At 43.1% G+C, this 20177-nt stretch overlaps 1 protein-coding gene across 1 annotated transcript in view; it reads right to left on the bottom strand.

Annotated features, from left to right (window-relative positions):
- The window catches only part of LOC140491339 (NADPH--cytochrome P450 reductase-like), a 143171-nt gene that overhangs the window by 101715 nt on the left and 21279 nt on the right, over window positions 1-20177 (bottom strand). The window lies entirely within an intron of this gene.

The following is a 20177-nucleotide window of genomic DNA, read 5'->3' as shown; positions in this document are numbered from 1 at the left end:
GAGACATACCTGCCACATTGGAAGATAGCTATGGTTGTTGTACATCAATCATTTCTGATCAGGACATCTTTGTAGGAGCTCCTCATGGTAGTGTTCCAGTACCAACCATCTTCAGCTGCTTCATCAATGACCTTCCCTCCATCATAAAGTCAGAAGTGAGGATGTTCACCAATGATTGTTCAACGTTCAGCACCATTTGTGACTCCTCAGATACTGAAGCAGTCCATCTTAAAGCTCTGAGCTGTGAATATCCACTGAGTTGTCATCGTCCAATGAAGTTCTAAATGACCAGGATCAGCGGGAATACTGAAATAGCAACTTATGTAGTTGACTATACTTGTGGTTTAATTTAGTTGTGTTGCTCAGAACTCAGTTATTTCAACAAACTTCTTAGTTTGTTCCTTATCTCAAGCGGTTTCATTTTATGCAATGCCTGTAATTTCAGCCCAGTGTTTCTTTTGTTGGGAGGAAAGTTTAGATTTGTTTGCAATTGGATCTGGACCTCCATCTGAACCTTAGGTTTGGAGGATGCAAGACACATTGCTTCTGGAGTAAGATCCAGAGTGGCTTTACCCAACTCGGGCACCTCAGCTATAGGGGCTTCATAGGTCACTGCAACTCATCTCAGAGAGTATGTAGGTAACATTGGATCATACTCCTCCCCTTCACCAGCAGCACTGAGGCCATTTGTATGAGCTGAGCTGCAGTCTCATTTGAGGTCAGCCGCCTGTTTAAGGCATATTGGGAGGTCTTTTGGCCCATCATTGCAGGCTAACCCTCTGCTACAGATATGCAAACATATTTGAAATGCATCACCTTTAACTGAGTGAATGCTGAAGATTGAACACAGTGTTCTAGCTTCATTATGGCCTGAATAATTCATCTGACTAGTTTCTGAGTAAGCCTGTGTCCGTGAGCCTAAATTGCTGTTGACCTTAATACAGATTTGAAATGTGGCCCTTCCCAGTCTGTGTGGTTAAGCTAGACACTGGATCTTACTGATACCCTGACTCATTGCTGTAAAATTTAGACAGTGAACAATGAAGACTTGAAATACATAAATACAGTTTTGTACACGGGCTCCATCTAGTGGCTGTGATCTCCACATTGCAATATTATATTTCATGTTGGCTAAAACATAATCATATGATAATCCCTCAGCAGGTTCAGATAGTGGGAAGAAAACTCCATTGGTTTAATCCTTCTTTCTGTCTCCAAGGATACACACAGCACAGAAAAGGTCACCTTGCCACTGCTGCTGCGAAACAGTTGCTGAGCAGTCCCACTGTAACCATAGAATCATAGAGGAAGCCCTTCAGCCCATCAAATCTGTACCACTGAAAAGTATGCCATGACCCACACTGGAGCCAGAGATTAAACAGACCCTTTGGTCCACCTTGTTTCTGCTGACTAAGTTTCTCAAACTAAATTAGTTCAACATCCCTGCGTTTGGCCCGTAAGTGGAAGGCACTGATATGCAAATTTGACCATTTTTATCACAAAGCACTTCCCAAAAATGATGCAAAGACAGTAATAAATTGTTTAAAGCCCTGTCAAGTACTTATTACCTTCTGTAGTGAATACTGTAAAATCTGCATGAAGTTACGATTCTGTTATAACTGACATTATGCTGACTTATATTTAGCACAATTACAATACTCTTACCTGCATTTTGAGTGAGACGCTGTTCCTTTAACATTGTTGGGAAACTGGCCATCTTTTGGGGTGGAACAGTGGCACTATTTTCCCATACTAGGCCCATAGCCTCGACACTTCAAGTGCTCATCCTTTTAAAGGTTGTGAGGTTTCTCGCCTCAACTACCCTCCCAGGCAGTGTTTTCAAGATCCCCACCCATCTCTGGATGAAAAGGGTTTTCCTGAAATCTGCTCTAAATCTCTTGCCTTTCACTTTAAAATTACACCTTCTTGTTATTGACCCTTCAACTAATGGGAATGGCTGCTTTTTATTTACCCTGTCCATGCCTCACATTATCTTTTATACCTCTATCAGATTTCCCCCACCACTCACTGTTTCTGCTCTTATCCAGCCTCTATTCATAACTAAACTGCTTCATCCCAGGCAACACCCTGGTGAATCTCCTCCACACCCTGTCTAATCATATCCTCCCTCTTTTAAAAAAATGTCAATCACAGGATGAGAGTGTCACTCACTAGGCCAGCTTGTAGACCCACCCCAAGCAAGGCATTCCAACCAGTGACTTTTCCTTTTGCGACATTTTATCTTTGCCCAAACTGATTCTACATCCTGATTCTCACATCTACCTACTTCAAAGGTAATAATCACTAAACAGTATAGGGCTTTTGTGAGTGCAGTGGTAGTGTCGCTACCTCTAGCCCAGTAGACATAGGGAAACCTATATTTCTGTATAGGTCGGGTGAACACCAGGGAAAACAAAGAATATTAGTACTCAACTAATAACAATATTTGGCTTGTTTGGAAATCTGTTTCATCATAATGAAGAATGTTAGCAAAGTAACCTGGTTTCACACATTGAGTGAAACATAATGTTTCCAATGTATTCTCTGCCTATCAGAAAACCAGGGGAGCCTCATTTGTACATGGCCTGATGAATTAAGCACCTCTCAGTATTAGCAAATGTGCCTTTATTAGCTCCTACTGGCTGTAAACAATGATCGCTGTCCTTCAAATTCCATTTTTATGAATCCATTTATAAAAGAAATGAATGTGAGCACATATCCTTCTAAGTTGTCTGTTCACACAAATGAATTCTTCATCTTTTTGATTTTTCTCCACCGATAGTATACAAATTGACGATGACCTCAACAGATTATACAATTGGTTGTTGATTAATTCACTGATTTTCCCTCAAATGTCAGATGAACAAGTAAAAAACCTTCTTTTGAGAATCACCCCCGTCTTTTTAAATTCTGCGAATACTCCACATAAACAGGTAAAGTCTAGGAGGGAGATCAGAACATGCAAACTGAGCAACAGCAGACCATACATGTGCTTGGGGTCGAGAGCGTGGTGCTGGAAAAGCACAGCAGGTCAGGTAGCATCCGAGGAGCAGGAGAATCGATGTTTCAGGCAAAAGCCCTTCATCAGGAATGTGCTTGGGCCTGCTTTGCCATTCAATATAATCTTGCCTGATCTTTGGCTTCAATTCCACTTTGCTATCCACTTCCCATATCTTTTTTTTGTCACATAAGATTTGAACACAAAGACAGCCCAAAAATCATGAAGCAGGGATTCTTTACTCTTCTTGCACCAGGTCATTACAAACATGAAGGGGAATTAAAATTAAACAAAGAAGAAATTCCAGTATTTACCTGGAATTAAGCCCGTGTTTCACATCTCGCTGAGGAAATCCATTGTCTGAACCTTATTTCCATGGGGCCTCTTTCCCCAAAGATACCCTTTGCTCCAGAAAAAGTTAGCTTGCCCTGCTCTTTGCCATCCCTCAACATCATCACCTGCTGCTGGAGTTCCCAGCACATCTGCTTGAGTTGCCCTACTCACTGCTGTCCCTCACCATCCCTCACCTGCTGGTGGTCCCCATATACAATTCCATGTTTGAGATTTGCTGTCCTGTACAACTACACTAGCACACAATGACCAATAAGCAATTGAGTGATTAGCAGGTTCATTTGTACCATGATAAGAAGAATGGTTGGGTCCCACAATAGTGACAGCATTCCCTTCTTGCATCATCAATTTGGGGCAATGATAAGGATTGGGGTGACGTCCAGATTTGCAAGAGAGGGTTTTCTGAGCCTCTTATCTGTATGAGGACCGTCCTGGGGATCTTGGCTCTGTGGTAGATCACTCTCTTAGGGTCTATTCTCATTCATATTCACATCGGTCAATTCTCCAGAAATCATTTGATTGATGGCTGGACTTGTTGATTCAGTTTGCTCCTCCATTTAGGTCATCCCTGTGCCATTTTCCAGGACTAGAGTGAGCCTCAGGCTGCCCTCCAGCCAGCAGTTCAACAACACAGGTGTGGGCAGTGTTGTCCAGCCACTCTTGATGTCTCTGTGGAGCTTAAGGACCAGAAAATCCTGTATCTTATTCCGACTCCTGATGTTCTGATCTTACGGCCAGTTGTTAGGTCTGTCCAGTCAATCTTGAAATGTTTAGTGTTTTTCTTTTCAGTGCTTCTCCCTCAGTCCACTTGGAGGCCATCTCAGACACCTGTCAGAGCTCAGTTATCCACTCACTGACCTGGTCATCCCCATCAGAGCTCAGCTATCCACTCACTGACCTGGGCATCCCCATCAGAGCTCAGCAATCCACTCACTGACCTGGGCATCCCCATCAGAGCTCAGTTATCCACTCACTGATCTGGCCATCCCCTTCAGAGCTCAGCTATCCACTCACTGACCTGGTCATCCCCATCAGAGCTCAGCTATCCACTCACTGACCTGGTCATCCCCATCAGAGCTCAGCGATCCACTCACTGACCTGGTCATCTCCATCAGAGCTCAGCTATCTACTCACTGACCAGGCCATTCCCATGAGAAGGTGTGGAGCCCCCTCGATCATCTACAGGAAAGATTGGGACTGGTTTAAGGAAGGGATAGGATGAAGACTAGCCTGTGGATGATTGGGGTGCTATTATACACATAAACTAGTTTCAGAAGATACTCAGGCTGCTTTCATTTACTCTCAGGATGCAGCAGACCTTCAGACAGAGTTTGATTGAGTTATTACCCTCTGGATGATGGGAGGGTGGTGCTGCTGTTGGCAATGCCATAGACCTTGCAAGGATCTGCCAAATTGAAATTGTTCCCCTGATCAATATACATGGTACACAGGCAGCAGAAAGAGTTGAAGCATAGATCAATCATTATTGCAAGCCCAATGGGCAGAGTGGCCTCTTTCTGTCCCTAATGTTCCTGAGTTATTTCACAGAATCATACAGTGTAGAAGCAGGTCATTCGGCCCACTGAGTCCACAATGACCCACCGAAGAGCATCCCACCCAGACCCAACCACCTACCCCATCCTTGCATTTCCCATGGCTAATCCATCTAGTCTGCACATCTTTGAACTGTAGCAAGAAACCCAGCCAGTCATGAGGGAACATGCAAACTCCATACAGACAGTCGTCAAGTCATAGAGCTGTACAGCACACAAGCAGACACTTCGATCTGACTTAGCCATGCTGACCAGATATCCTAAGTTAATGTAGTACCATTTGCCAGCACTTGGCCCATATCCCTCTAAATGTTTCCTAGTCATATACCCATCCAGTTGCCTTTTAAATGTTGTAATTGTACCAGCCTCTATCACTTCCTCTGGCAGCTCATTCCAGACACGCACCACCATCTGCATGAAAAAGTTGCCCCTTAGGTCCCTTTAAAAGCTTTCCCCTCTCACCTTAAAACTATGCTCCCTAGTTCTGGACTCCCCCACCCCAGGGAAACGAGTTTGTCTATTTAGCCTATCCATGCCCCTCATGATCTTTTAAACCTCTATAAGGTCACCCCTCAGTTTCCGATACTCCAGGGAAAATGGCCCCAGCCCATTCAGCGGCCATCCTCCCTATAGCTCAAACCCTCCAACCCTAGCAACATCCTTGTAAATCTGAACCCTTTCAAGTTTCACAACTTCCTTCCGATAGAAGAGAGACCAGAATTGCACGCAATACTCTAAAAGTGGCCTAACCAATGTCCTGTACAGCCGCAGCATGACCTCCCAACTCCTATACTCAATGCTGTGACCAATAAAGGAAAGCATACCAAAAACCTTCTTCACTGTCCTGTCTACCTGCGACTCAATGTTCAAGGAAATGTGAACCTGTCACCCGAGGACGGAATCAAATCCACGTCCTGGCACTGTGAAACAGCAGTGCTAGCCACTGAGCCACCGTGCCGCCCCATGGCCTTTGGAACACAGTCAACAAACAGCTCCCACTCCAGTCACCAATGCATGTACAGAGTCTCTAACACCTCATGTCATCATTTTGTGCCTCAGTTTTTGATGTATTTAGTACCAGCCCTTCTTCCTCTCTGCTGTATGTGGTGAAAGTCTCACATTGTCAGTATGCAATAAGTCGTGGTCATGTCCACCAAAACCATTGGAAATGCTTTGGCTAGATTCACCTCTACTAGTCAGCCTGATAAGTGGGAAATTCTCCATGCCCATCCTAATGTCCTATTTAAAAAGCATACCATTTCCACATACTGACCTCTTCTTCAACCTGCTCAACACTAAATCCCACCAAGAGACATTTCAAACATCTTCTGCTGGACATCTGGCCTGGCAGAATGACTCTCGGGTGGTGCATGATGGGAAATCATAAGCCTTAATTCCATTCATTTTTTTCACCCAATCATTTCAGTGAATCGAAAGTTAAAGACTGTAGGCCTGTAATTTCTAAAGATCTCTGCTGGAGTCAGTGCCAGTTCTCACCAGGAGGCCAGTGTGGAAATGAACACTCGTGCAAAAAACATCCCACAACTTACTATGGGGAGCTGAAGATGGAAGATTGAAGATTAGAACAAACAAGCCTGGGTCAGTTACATTCACTGAGGTTTCTCCCTGGCGGTAATACCAAGCCATCTAATTGTTTTATAGACAGTTTTTATTCATTAGCAGATATGATCTATTCTTCCTTCAGGCAAAGTGAGGCTGTTCTGCATCATAATACAAGACTAAGAGAATGGTGTCACAGCCATTACCTGGATCCCGTGAACCTTTCATTGAAGCTCTATATTATAGCTCCACATCACTGGTTCAGCACTTGACTGACAAGGGATTAATAAAACCCATGGTAACCATTATTCATTTCCAATGAGGCTTGACTTTAGTTATTCATACATGGTCCCTCCTCTGTTATTGCATTTCTAGTCAACCTCTTGTTCTTTCCCTTGTTAAACACAGATGACTTTGAGAATCCACTGCCTCTGGATTGTCTGCCTTCTTTCACGTCAGAATAGGCTGAAATCTGAGGGTTTCTCGGTTTGGAGTATCTGTAAGCACATCTCGCACGGTAATGTCTATGTTGTGGTTTCACTGAAGTCAGTTGTGTACATTAAATATATATTGCCCATGTTTAGAAACTGTCATCTACATTTCCCTTGACAATGTATGTTTTATTTAATTCATCTATGAGATGCCTGTGTCGCTGTACAGACCAGCATTTATTGCCCATAATACCTTTGAATGGCTTGCATCCTGATGTAATGTTGTGAAATATAAGCAGGTTTATTTAAAATTAGCTATGTTGAAGTATTTATGAATATGTAAGGTCTGGAAATGTATGAAATATAATTGAATCTTTTGAAATATTAGCATATTATATTAAAGTATTTGATGATTATTTGATATTTTTGTTAGATGTGTAAAGCACTAACTGAGTTTGCTGAAGCAAAAGTTGACTTAATTGAAATCAAACAAGTGCCCTAGCTTGCACCAAGCCCCTTCACTGGTTTCCCACTTGCTTGATGAAGAACCAATTAGGCTTTTGATTAACCTAAACCAATTTTTTTTTAAAATCCCTTCATGGCCTTCTTCTTCCTTACATCTGTAACCTCCCACTGCCCTACAACTCAACAAGAACTCCGTACATATCCCAACCTAGTGTCTTGTGCATTATGCCCTGTTGCTTTTCTCCACCTTTGGTGCTGTCTGTTTGACCATCGAGCTCTAGAATTCCTCCTTTGGACCTCTCTGCCTCTCAACATCCCTTAAAATTCCTGTTCTAGATGTTTCCTTTTTCTAGCTCAGTGTCAATGTAGCTTCATTAACACTTCTGTGATGGACTTTGTGATGCTTCCTGTGCAATATCCATGCAAGTTGCAGTTGAATTAGTTGAGTTTTTGGTTGAGTTCGTTATAATATGACCTAAGTAATGGAACATTACTACAGTTGAGTAAGTATACTGAGCATGAATGGAATATTGGCTAAGTTGGGTGAGAAATGTCTTGTGTGGTTATTGAAATATTAACTTTGTAAATCGAAGCATTATTAGAAAGCGGACGTGCAATCTCCTGGTGAAAATAGAAATCATTTATTCATGCATGACTGTATTGACTACTAAGTACATTAATTATTAGTTAAATAATTAAGTTAGTTTATTGCTCAGGGGTAGTGAATTTTGCAAGCCAGCTGCCAGGAAATCTAAAGCCCTTTTCAAAGTAATGATTTAAGCTTCACACAGTAAAGATTCCACATGATGATCCAAGACAAACTGTTGGGGTGGTTCAATTGAGGGACAGGTCAATTGTTATTAATTTGTATCGATATCTCCCAGAATGCAATTGAAGCAGCCCATAGATTGTTGTCACATGTACCTAAATATGGTGAATAGTGTTGTTTTGCGTGCTATACAAGCAGATTGAACCATACAAAGTGCATCAGGCCAGCAGAACAGAGTGCAGAATACATTGTTGCAGCCACAGAGAAGGTGTTGAGAGAGACATCATAATTAACGTTTGAGAGGTCCATTCAAACATCTGTTAACAGCAAGGAAGAAGCTGTCCTTGAATCTATTTGTAAGTGAATGCAAACGTTTTGTATCTTCTGCCCAATGGAAGTGGGTAGAAGAGTGTGGGCGGAGTCATTGATTACATTTGTTGTTTCCCAAGACAGCAGGAAGTATAGTTGGAGTCAATGGCTGGAAGGCTGGTTTGCCTGATGGACTGGAAATGTCTGAGCTGACCCTTTTCTTGATCAGGAACAGTGGAATGTGTCAGTGTGTGTGAAGCAGATGAGGAATGTGTCTGATCAAAAAACCCAACTATTTTCAGTTTGTGGGTTCTGAACAGAAGTTAATGAAATGTTTGCTAAAGATTAGATGTGACTTAGCCTTGACCATCCTACAACCATTTTACTGCCATTCTTTCTGAACTTTTTCAGATGAAAAGCACAGAAGACAGAAATGGTTCAAGAAGACAGCCACCTGCGAAGGTAAATCCTTGTCAATATTTCTGAATGTTAGAAAGTGCAAGAATAGCTTCTTGTGTATAGGCTCTGGGTGGATGAGGGTACAATGGTGAGGGATAATGGTGTTGGATTCAAAGTTCTCTGTTCAGGGTTCCATCAAGGACTGCCAAAATCCCGTGACTGATTGACAATGTAGGCTCATCACTGAATCCATCAACGTTGCAAAATCCTCTTTATCAATATATCAGGACTTGTGCCAAAATTGAGAGAGCTGTCCCATGGATTCATCAAGCAATTGCCTGACATTGCCAAGCTCATTCATTCATAATCTACCATCCATGTCCCAGTCACCCCCATCGTCCTCAGGCACAGCGACTAGAGCTAGAGGCATAGTGGTGTGCAATCAAGAGAGTGTCGCTCTGGGACTCCTCAACATTAACTGTGCCCCCACCCTCATGAAGTCTCAAGACATCAGGTCAAATATAGTTAAAGGAAACCTGTAGATTCTGCCCCTCTCCATTCAAAAGCTGGTAAATGTGCACTAGGTGGGAAGTTCAATGACCATCACCAAGTGTGGCTTGTTAACACCACCACTGATCAGTAAATGTACAGATGATACAAAAGTTGTAAATGATGAAGGGGGAATAGCCTTAGAATAAAAGGGAATATAAATGGGCTGGTCAGATGTGTTTATCAGTGACAAATGAAATTCAATCCAGATAAAACGTAAAGTGATGCATTTGGACAGGGCAGAGAAGGCAAGGGATACATGAGGAATGGTAGGACCCTGGGAGGCACCGAGGGTCAGAGGGACCTTAGTGTGCTTGTATACTTGTCCTTTAAGATTTCAGGACAGGCGGATAAAGTGGTTAAGAAGGAAACTTACATTTATTAGCCGAGGCATAGAGTTCAGGAGTACAGAGGTGATACTGAAAATTCATAAAATGTTGGTTAGGCCACAGCTAAAGGATTGTGTGCTGTTCTGGAATTCACATTATAGGAGGGATGTGACTGCACTGGAGAGGGTGCAAAGGGGATTTGCCAGGCTCTTGCCTGGGCTGGAGGGTTTCAGTAATGAAGAAAGATTGGAGAGACTGCAGTGGTTTTCCTGAGATAAGAGGAGACCTAGCGGGAATGTGATTGGGATACATAAAATTATGAAGGGCATGGGTGGGGTTGACAGGCATGGATGGGGTTGACAAGAAGAAATGTTTCCCCTTGATGGAGGATCAATGACCATGAGGCATAGATTCAAGATCAGGGGCAGAAGGTTCAGAGTATAAAACTGTGAAGATTAACCTTTTCACCCTGAGGGTGGTGGGAGTCTGGAATTCACTGCCTGTAAGGGTCGTAGAGATGGAAACCCTCATAACATTTAAGGCGTATTTAGATGTGCACATGTGATGCCAAATGTAAAAAGCTATGGGCCAAGTGCTGGAAAATGGGATTAGAATAATTAGGTGGTTGTTTTTGACCAGTATGGGTGCAATGGGATGAAGAACCTTTCCTGTGCTGTAAATCTCTCTGATTATAACCATTCACTGAGCTGATGCGTTTCTAAAAAAACAGAACTGCTACTTTTGGTCTACAGTAGGTGGTGAGGGAACCAAAAAGAAGGGCAGTCTACTTGGCCATATTCTCAACCATCCACCTGCTGCAGATGCATCTGTCCATGACAGTATTGGTAAGAGTGGCCAATGTGCAGGCTGCATAGGGATGGAGGATCCCTCCATCATGTTGTGTAGCACTGTGCTAAATAGGATAGATTTTAAACTGTTGAGAGTGTGCTGCTGGAAAAGCACAGCAGGTCAGGCAGCAACCAAGGAGCAGGGGGATCAACGTTTCAGGCGTAAGCCCTTCATCAGGAAGACATTCTCCTGCTTCTCGGATGCTACTTCACCTGCTGTGCTTTTCCAGCACCATCCTCTCAACTCTGATCTCTAGCATCTCCAGTCCTCACTTTCTCCTACACTTTAAACAGATCTAGTAAGTCAAAATAGGGCATTGATGGGGTGCTGTCATCCCTAGCAGCAGAACCATATTCAACCATAATGTGCAACCTCATGGCCCCACATATCCTCCATCTCTACCATTACCATCAAGCCAGGCAATCAATCCTGTTTCAATAGAGAGTGCAGGAGGCCATGCCGGGTATCCCTTAAAATGCAGTGTCAGTCTGATGAAATTAGGAGTAGCTTCTATGTCAACAGCAGAAGCAGCAATTACTGAACAGAGCTAAGCATTTGCACAATCAATGGGTCAGGTGTGAGCTCTGCAGTCCTACCACATCCAGGCGTGAATGGTAAACAGTTCAACAACTCACTGGAGGAGAAGGCTTCACAAATATCCCCATCCTCAATGTCGGAATAGCCCAGCATATCATGGGAAAAGATAAGGCTGAACATTTGCAACAATCTTCAGCCAGATGTGCCAAGTGGATGACCCATCTCAGCCTCCTCCAGGGGACCCCAGCATCACAGATGGCAGTTGTCAGCTATTTCACTCCCCGTGCTAACAGCAAAAAACCTGAAATCGCTGGATACTACAAAGGTTGTAGGCCCTGACAACATCCTTGCAATAGTACTGAAGACTTGTGCTGCAGAACTAACTGCATCCTGAACCATGTTGTTCAAGGACAGTTACAACACTGGCATCTACACTGCAATGTGGAAAATTGCCCAGGTATGTCCTACACATGAAAAGCAGGACAAGTCCTACCCAGTCTATTACCACCCCATCAGTCTATTCTCGATCATCAGTAATGTGATGGAAGGGGGTCATCAACAGTGCCATCAAGCAGCACCCGCTAAGCAATAACCTGCTGCATGATTCTCCACTTTGGATTCTGCCAGCTCTTGACCTCATTACATACTTTGACCAAACATGGACAAAGAGTTCCAGTTAGGATGAAGGGAAAGGCTGATAGGTGTAGGGAATGCTGGGATGACAAGAGAAGTTGAAGTTTTGCTCAAGAATAAGAAAGAAGCTTTTATCAAGGTATAGACAGCAGTGATCGATTGAATCTGTAGAAGAGTATAAAGTATGCTTAAAAGGGAAATCAGGAGGGCATAAAGACAACATGAGATAACTTTGACAAATAGGGTTAAGGAAATCCAAGGGGATTCTAAAAATAAACTAGGGACAAAAGGGTAACTAGGGAGAGAATAGAGCCCCTTAAAGATCAGCAAGACACCTATGCATGGAACCACAGGAGATGGGGGAGATAATAAATGAATATTTTGCATCAGTGTTTATTTGGAGAAGGATGTGGATTATAGAGAACATGGGGAAATAAATAGCTAACATCTTGAAAAATGTCCATTATGCAAAGGAGGAGGTCTTAAAATGCATAAAGGTGGATAAATCCCCGGGACCTGATCAGGTGTACCCTAGAACTCTGTTGGAAGCTAGGGAAGTGATTGCTGCGCCCCTTGCTGTGATATTTGTATCATTAATAGGCAAAGGCGAGGTGTCAGATGTCTGGACATTGGCTCATGTGTGTGACACTATTTAAGGAAGGTGGTAAGGACAAGCCAGGGAACTATAGACCGGTGAGCCTGACATGGGTGGTGGGCAAGTTGTTGGAGGGAATCCTGATGGACAGGATTTACGTGTATTTGAAAAGGCAAGGACTGATTAGGGATAGTCAGCATGGTTTTGTGCGTGGGAAATCGTGTCTCACAAACTTGATTGGATTTTTTGAAGAAGTAATGAAGAGGATTGATGAGGGCAGAGCAGTGGACGTGATCTGTATGGACTTCAGTAAGGCATTCAACAAGTATCCTCAAGGTAGACGAGTTAACAGCATTTGACACATATCGTTCTAAACTCTTCCAATTCCCAAATCCATCCAGATGCCTTTTAAATACTGTAATTATACCAGCCTCCACCATTTCCTCTGGCAGCTCATTTGTACATGCATTACCCTCTGTGTGAAAAAGTTGCCCCTGAGATCCCTTTTATATCTTTCCCCTCTCATCTTGAACCGAAGCTCTCTAGTTTGGGACTCCCCCACCTTTGTCTGTTTATCCTATCCATGCCCCTCAAGATTTTATAAACCTCTATAAGGTCACCCCGCAACCTCTGATGCTCCAAGAAAAATAGCCCGAGTCTATTCAGCCTCTCCCAATAGCTCAAACCCTCTGACCCTGATATGTGTCAAATGCTGGCAAATGGGACTAGATTAGGTTAGGATATCTAGTCAGTATGGACAAGTTGTACCAAAGGGTCTGTTTCCATTCTGTTTATCTCTATGACTTTGACTTGAAGTGTTAAATTGAGTATGACTCCCCTTGACATTAAGGCTGTATTGACCATTGTGGAGCCCTAGCAATACTGGAAAGGAGGGCTCTCTCTGGTGGCTGGAGTCAGACTTGGCACATAGGAAGATGGTTGTTGTTGTTGGAGGTCAGTCATCTCAGCGCCAGGACATCTCAATAGGAGTTCCTCAGGGTAATCTCCTTCATCCAACCATTTCAGCTGCTTCATCAATGACCTTCCCTCCATCATAAGGTCAAAAGTGGGGATATTGGCCAATGATTGGACACAGTTTAGCACCATTCGCGGCTCCAGAGATACTGAAGCAGTCCATGTTCAAATGCAGCAAGATACACTATTTGTTCTTCTTCCTGGCACCATTATGATGTACAGGACCTATGTTCTAGTCATGGTCACTCGCATTAAATGATAGCTGTTTATTGATGGCTTCTCAATTTCTAACCAAATAAAAGTAAAAAGACAGACAATTGGAAAATGACTCAGACGGACAGGTGGGAAGCTGTTGTCCCTGTTCATTGTCACATGCTATCATGTGACTCAGTTATTTAAAGGTTGACTGTAATGAGATACATGTTCAACCTTACTTTGCTGCATGAGATTGGTTCTTTCTTCTAACAAAATAACTGCTTCCTTTTCCTGTTTAATATTTGATAAAAACTAATACTAGCTACCCTGATGAATGAACAGTGTTCCAAAAACTTGTACTGCCACATAAACCTGTTGGACTATAACCTGGTGCTGTGTGATTTTTAACTTTGGCCAGCCCAGTCTAACACCAGCACCTCCACATGATGGTAACCAGATGAGAGTATCCTGGGTTCTATCTTGAGTATCACATCCCTCCAAGGTCTGAATTTATGTCACACCTTGATCATCCCTTCTGCCCAAGGTCGAGCTATTGAATCCAGGTCACCCTTTGGTTTCTTCTCAGCTTTGCCAGAAACAGGACAGACCATCAGACCATAACAAATAGGAACAGGAGTAGGCTGTTTAGCTCCTCGAGCCATTCCATAGCATCACAACTGATCTGGCATTTTTAACATCCACTTTTCTGTATTTTATCCATAACCCTTGACTCTCCTATTGTTCAAGAACCTATCTATCTCAGCCTTACATATACACAAGGACTCTGTCCCCACAGTTCTCTATGGCAAGGAGTTCCAAAGACTCACAACTCTCTGAGAGAAGAAATTCCTCTTCATCTCAGTCTTAAATTGGCACTACTTAAATCTGAGACTATGCTTTCTGGCCGTAGAATCTCACATGAAGAGAAACATCCTCTCAGTATTTACCCTGTCAAGCCCCTTAAGAATCCCTTATGTACCCCAATGAGGTTTCCTCTTATTCTTCTAAACTCTACTGAGTAAGGTCCCAACCTGTTTAGTCTTTGCTCATAAGACAATTCCTCCATCCCAGGGATCATCCTAGTGAACCTTCTCTGAATGCCTCCAATTAAATGGTATCTTTCCTTAAATAAGGGGACCGAAACTGCTCACAATACTTCAAATGTGATCTCACCAACACCTTGTACAGTTGCAGTAAGAATTCCCTACTCTTGTACCCCAATCCCTTTGAAATAAGGGTCAAAATCCCACTAGCCTTCCTGAGTTCCTGCTGCCCCTGTGTGCTAGCTTTCTGTGTTTTGTACAAAAGTTTCCCCGAGTCCCTTTGTGTTGCAGCTTTCTGCAGTTTTTCAACATTTAAATAATATTTTGTTTTTTTGTTGTCCCTCCCAAAATCAACTTTGCATTTTCCCACATTATAGAGCTTTTTGTCAACTTTTTGTTCACTTATTTAACATATCAGTGTCCCGTTGCAAATTGTTTGTATCCCTCTCACAATTTCTGCCTATGTTTATGTAATCTGCAAATTTGGCTCCTGAAAATTCACTTTTTTCCTGAAAGTCATTAATATATATTGTGTACAGTTGTGGTCCCAGCACTGATCTTGTGGAACCCCACTGGTTACAGGTTTGCAACCTGAGAAAGAAAGCTTTATCTCCACTTGCTGTTTCCTGCCCATAAGCCAATTCTTTATCTATACTAATACACTACCTTCAACACCCCTGGGCTTATGACTTAACCTTTTGTGAGATAACACTTTTGAACACCTTCTGGAAGTCCAAATACATTACATCCTCTGGTTCCCTCTATCCAATCTGGCTGAGACAGTCTTGTAAAATTCTGATAAAACCACACAGTGTCACAGTGGTTAGCACTGCTGTCTCACAGTGCCAGAGACCTGGGTTCAATTCCCACCTCAGGTGATTGACTGTGTGGAGTTTGCACGTTCTCCCTGTGTCTGCGTGGGTTTCCTCTGGGTGCTCCAGTTTCCTCCCACAGTCCAAAGATGTGCAGGTTAGGTGAATTGGCCATGCTAAATTGCCTGTAGTGTTAGGCGAAGGGGTAAATGTTGGGGAATAGGTCTGGGTGGGTTTTGCATTGGTGGGTCGGTGTGGATGTCTTGTGTCGAAGGGCCTGTTTCCACACTGAAAGTAATCTAATCTTAAAAAACCGTTATTCCTTTGTCTCCTTTTCAGTCACATATGCTTCTTGCAGAGGAAGCATCAAACCTGAGTCTTGCAAATTGCAGGGGTCAAACAGGGCAAGAGCAAGAATTTGATTTTGAAGTCATTAGTGCTTGGGTTCCAAACCCATCTGTTTAAATTCTAGTTATGGATGGAGGGCATTGAGCAGATCATCCAACTGCTCCCCCTATTGGCTGCATTTTGTTGGCGGAGGCACATAAAATCTATTAGGGGGTCACACCAACCCCTGGTCCTCATACCAAGTGGCTCCCAATCTGGGGCTTCGTCCTTTTGCTGCTGGGATTCAACTGGTATTGAATGGGACTGGCCAGTCCAACAGGTTAAGCAGTACCAGAGGGTCTTAGAATATCACTGCCAATGGACAGACTTTGAAGGGCAGTCAATGTTGTCATGTGTGAAATGTGCAGTCATTTTAAGTGTAGCATTTTTCTCCAGACAACAATGAGACAATGAGATGTAATCTGTGTCCGTGATCTTATTTGATGTCACTCTTCCCACAAGATAGTGCCGTGGGATCTTACCTTGATGCTTGTCTATGTGAGCAGTTTAACAATTTATCTGAAAAGCAGAGTCTCCATTTTTGCAATCTCACTGGAGGGTCAGTCTAGATTGTGTGTTCAAGTCCCTGCAATGCCAAGGCACACAAGGCTCTGGGCCAAGTATTGGAAAATGGGTTTGGAATAGTTAGATGACTGTTTTTGACTGGCACAGACTCGATGGGCTGAAGGCCTTTTGCTGTAGACCTCTATGACTTGAAGACAGGACCCATTTCAGTAACAAGGAGGCTGTGCTACTAACTAAACCACAGTCGTAGCAGCAGCATCTACTGCGAGCACCTCTCAGAAAATTATGTGAGCAGGGCCCGAGGAAAAGGAAAACAAAGGTTTGGGCGGGCACTGATAACCAGTACGTGGTCCTGATAGGTGAGGCTCAGTACTGAGAGGAGTGCCAACTCAGTTCACTCTGTTACCTTTATGACTGATGTAGAGAATTGTCTTGTACATATTGCATTGTAATAATCAAATCCATGTGCCCCAGCAGGAAAAAGCTCCCACGAGACCCTCGTGCCCTCGGTGGTGTTATAAGTGCCTTCCCATTGCCAGTGGTTTCATAATCCTGCTGGTGATAACAGGATCCATCACGCTGATTCGTGGAGTTCTTGGTGAGAAAGCAGGTTCCATCCTTAAACATCGTTTCTCAATACCTATACTGTCGGCAGGGTGTAACATCTGATAACAGTCCCCCCCGACCTCCAAGATAAACCCACCGCCATGAGGCGATCACACACTGTAAAGAACCAGTGGATGATGGACAGTACATGGGAGGCAGTATAACTTGATGCTGCCTCTGCACCCCCCAGTCATCGCAAGACTATGCTGGAATAGTGGGCCAATTAATTCCCTGAGACAGTGACATATTCCCTTACCTGTGTGATTGCGTTCCCATACCTTCTTCCCCATGATCAAACCATACTGCACTCATCCAAACCCCCTCCAATTCAGCAGGCACTCTCCATTGCTGTAAATTGGGAGTCACGCATGACCTCGACTGGGTGGTAGATGTCCTTCCCTAAAGGGCATTATTGAACCACATGGGTTTTTAATGACATCCTACCATGGTTTCATGGTAACCATTTAAAAAGTTTTTAACCAGATTTGTATTTATTGAATTGAAATGGCTATGATGGATTTTGAACCCACACTGTTGGCCAATAGATTGCTAGTCTAGTGACATTACCATCATGCCATCATCTCCCCATTGCCTTCTCAGTGAGAATTTTGATACAGGTCTTTCTTATGTGTCTTCTCTCTGAGTTGGATGTTTGTGAGCATTTTTTTGGATTTGAGCACATGAAACAATATATGGTTTGGCCCATTCAGTCTGCACTCTTTTGAAAAGTAATCCAGTTAGTTGAACACCTCCATTCTCCCCCTCAACCTGACAATGTTTTCTCCTTCCAATACTGATCCAGTTCGCCTGTGAAGGCTACAGTTGAATTTAGATCCATTCCCGACAGTATATCCCGAGTCCAAAATATGGAATGTTTTCCTCAGCTCAGCTTTGGTTTTTTTGCCAATCAAATTAAATCTGTACCCTCAGGTATATCTTGCAGCCTTTGGTAAAGTTTCTTCAGGAGTTGGTTTAGCTCAGTTGGCTGGGTTGTTGGTTTACAGAGCAGTATGATGCTAATACTGTGGGTTCAATTCCCATCACTGGCTTGAGGTTACTATGAAGGACTCTCCTTCTCAACCTCTTCCCTTACCTGAGATCTGTTGGCCCTCAGGTTAAATCACCACCAGCTACCTCTCTCCTTAATGAGAGAGCAGCCCCTATGGTCTGATAAGACTATGGCGACACAACAATAATTTCTTCTTTCTAACGAAATCTGTGTGATTTTAAGTAGCTCTGTCAAATTCTCTGCTCCATGGAAAACAATCCCAATCTCTATACTTTCTCAGCCCTGGAATCATTCTGGCAAATCTCTTCTTCACCTTTGCAGAAGCTGTCACTTCCTTTCGGGTGTCCAGAAATCAATATAACACTCTAACTGGGGTTGAAACAATGGCGTATAAAGGTTTAGTCTAACATTTCCTGGGTTTTTTTACACTGTGCAGACTCTAATTACAAAGTTATGACCCTTTTGTATATGCTTTATTAAAAACTTTGTAAACCTGATGAGTCATTTTCAAAATTGAATGCACAAGTAGTCCCAGGTCTGATGCTGTGTTACACATTCTCCCTCATGTCTCTGATGAGTCTGTCATGTTTGAGAATTATCGGGGCGGACAGACCATTTGGAAGGAACTGGAGCTAGGAACAGGCAGGGGTTTTCAGTATGTGAGGGGAGTTCACACATTTGGAGCTTGTCTATTAAGGTCATAAGAGGCCTGTAAAGGAAGCACCCAACCACCATCCCTTTGTCTGGCTGACATGTGCCAAATTATACCTGACAGAAAGGATACTTGGCTGCAGCCTCCGTTGTGCCAGGTAAAATTCCTGGCATATGGCAGGAGAACAGTTGAAATAGCCATTGATCGACCAGTTAATTGGCCCATGGGTAAGTGTATCACTTGCTCCCTTTCCTGCACTTGGTAAAATCGCAGCTGGAGTGGGCAGGAGGGGGTGGATAAGAAGGACGGCTGCTGTAATAACACCTAGTTTTATCGATCCCCCTCCTGCCCCAGCTGGTGAAGTCACGAAATTCTAAAACCTAATGCTTTTTCTCTCTTAGCCAATAACCTCAATTCACTAACTTGTTCTTATCTTCAATCTTTAACAGAAGAACAATGATGAAGTAAATATGTGATAGTGAAACATGATTGAAGTGTGAAATAGTCCCTATTAGAATAGGTCAAGAAGGGGAAAGGAAAGCAAACAAAACAGACAAGAGGAGACACTTGTATATCAGGATTTATTGGAATTAGTGCACTGTACTTGCTGTCCTTCCTGAAAGTTTTCTCTGTCTCTAACTTTCGCAACTCTCCAGTGAATCACTTACAGCGTTATAGTTTTCCTGTACCAGTTGGAAGACAACAATGCCTACATTACTTGGTTGGCTGTTTCTTGACTTCCTGCCACAGTTTTTTTTAATTGCCCATCGCAGAATATTTTTGAAACTATTAATTACAAGATAATTAATAATTAAAAAAAAGCATGTTCTTTTTATGCCCCTTTGAATTTTCTCTTGGATTAATTCGAGGCAGTGTTAGGAAAATGAATGTTTAGTTCCTGGAGACTCCTGTAGTCTATGCAAGCTAAATTCAAAACACACTTTCTGTCCAGTAAACTAATGGTTGGACGAGTTTATTCAAAACACCCTGCGTGCAACCAAAACACACTGAAGGCAATGCAAATCGACATAGTTATTTGGAAATGGTTCTTACAAGTACATTAAAAATAAAACTGTCGATAAGTGAACCACTGCTGTCTTTTTTTCAGAGGTCCCGATCATTGTCAATGGATTCGCTCCCAATCGTCCTGCACAGACATCAGTCGCAACCAGCCTGAGTAGCACAAGCATCACAACTAGCCCAACATACAGCAGCACCTCCACCAGCATGCAAGGCAGATCCAATATATACACAAGTCAGCATTTGCAGACCCTAGCAAACAGTGTGACCCCGGCCAGCCATGTGACCAGATTCAGCGATACGACCAGCTTAGGCCTTGTCACAGAAGACTTTTGCTACTTTGTGGGAGAGCTGAAGGTAAAGGCGTCCTCTTCCATCACCCTCAGCCCTGACTACAGGTCAGCTGAAAATACATCTATTGCTGCAGCTATTGAACAGAAGGTAAGAGTGGTGCTTTTAAAAGGGGAGAGTTTAACCAAAGTTGCCTTATTATGGGCTGGAAATTGTTTCTGGGCCATATCTGGGATGGCGCGGTGTCCCAATGGTTAGCACTGCTGCCTCACACCAGAGACCTGGTTAGATTCCACTATCAGATGACTATCTGTGTGGAGTTTGTATATTTTCCC

Source organism: Chiloscyllium punctatum, chromosome 19 (genome assembly GCF_047496795.1).
Source record: "Chiloscyllium punctatum isolate Juve2018m chromosome 19, sChiPun1.3, whole genome shotgun sequence".
In the NCBI taxonomy this organism is placed as follows: Eukaryota; Metazoa; Chordata; class Chondrichthyes; order Orectolobiformes; family Hemiscylliidae; genus Chiloscyllium; species Chiloscyllium punctatum.
Note: the sequence above shows the minus strand (reverse complement) of the source record. Positions and strands in the feature narration are given on the sequence as shown.